The sequence below is a fragment of the Cucurbita moschata genome, unplaced genomic scaffold (genome assembly GCF_002738365.1).
Source record: "Cucurbita moschata cultivar Rifu unplaced genomic scaffold, Cmos_1.0 Cmo_Scf00102, whole genome shotgun sequence".
Lineage (NCBI taxonomy): Eukaryota > Viridiplantae > Streptophyta > Magnoliopsida > Cucurbitales > Cucurbitaceae > Cucurbita > Cucurbita moschata.
This window is the reverse complement of record NW_019268618.1, coordinates 439,667-440,701: the sequence shown is the minus strand read 5'-3', so window position 1 is coordinate 440,701 and position 1,035 is coordinate 439,667.

Below are 1,035 nucleotides of genomic sequence, written 5' to 3'. Positions count from 1 at the left end.
GGTCCAACCAGTAAACCGAATCCCTCTCAGGCTAATGAGAGGGTGGGGCCCCTTGTTCAAGACCTGGAGTCAGTGCTTAAGGGAACTACCTCTCTTCTATCCTTAAAAGTGGGTAGGAGTGAATTCTATCTTGCACCCCACGTCCCTAGCCATTCACCCAGTCTTACCCCTGAAATGGGAGGCCTATTGAGTCGGCGAACTAGAGCCACTCTCACCCATGCAAATCTAAGGATAATTCCCAATAAACAGGAGTTCATGGTTAGCTCAGGATTAAAACCGAGTTACCTAGGTTATCGAATGAAAAGAAAATCAGTCTTAACAGTAAACGACATTATAAAGTGAGAGTGGTTTTCTTCATGGTCCAATCTTATGCAATACAAATTGCATAGGACGCCCCCACTCACATGACTCCACATGTACAATTTAGTGATCATATTGTTTATATCATATACAAAAGTGGGCCGCATCCATAGTGTCCTTAGGATAAGGTACTCAGCCTTATCCTTATACTATAGATCATTTTGACTATATATACTTGAACTTGATCCACTCTTATGTCTCTACATATAGTTCAAGTAATCATACTATAGCCAGAGTGTTCTTAGTTTATTGGATTTAGATTAATGATCGTAAAGTTTACTTTATTCAATAACAATCTTTACTGAATAAACAACAATAATAACTTTATTGACAATAGAATATGTTTTTGTTTACAAACTATGAGTTTTAGAACATAAAACCCAACAAGAACCTAGCAGAACCGGATCAAGGGTCCTAACCTAGTTCGACTGACCTTCTTTGGCTGGCCCCGCCCCTCGTAACAAGGTCAACCCGTACGTGCTCTTTCCTTTCGTTTAGCGAGATAGCTTACCAGCTCTTTCGGCTCATAGCAGCAGTATGAAAAGCGGAATCCACATCCTGAGTCGAGTTCGCATTGCCATACGAATCGACATCGGCCAAACCAAGAGCTCCTATTTTTTCTTTAATGAAAGCAGATCTAACAGTTTAGATAAAACCAACCTCTTCTAAAGAAGG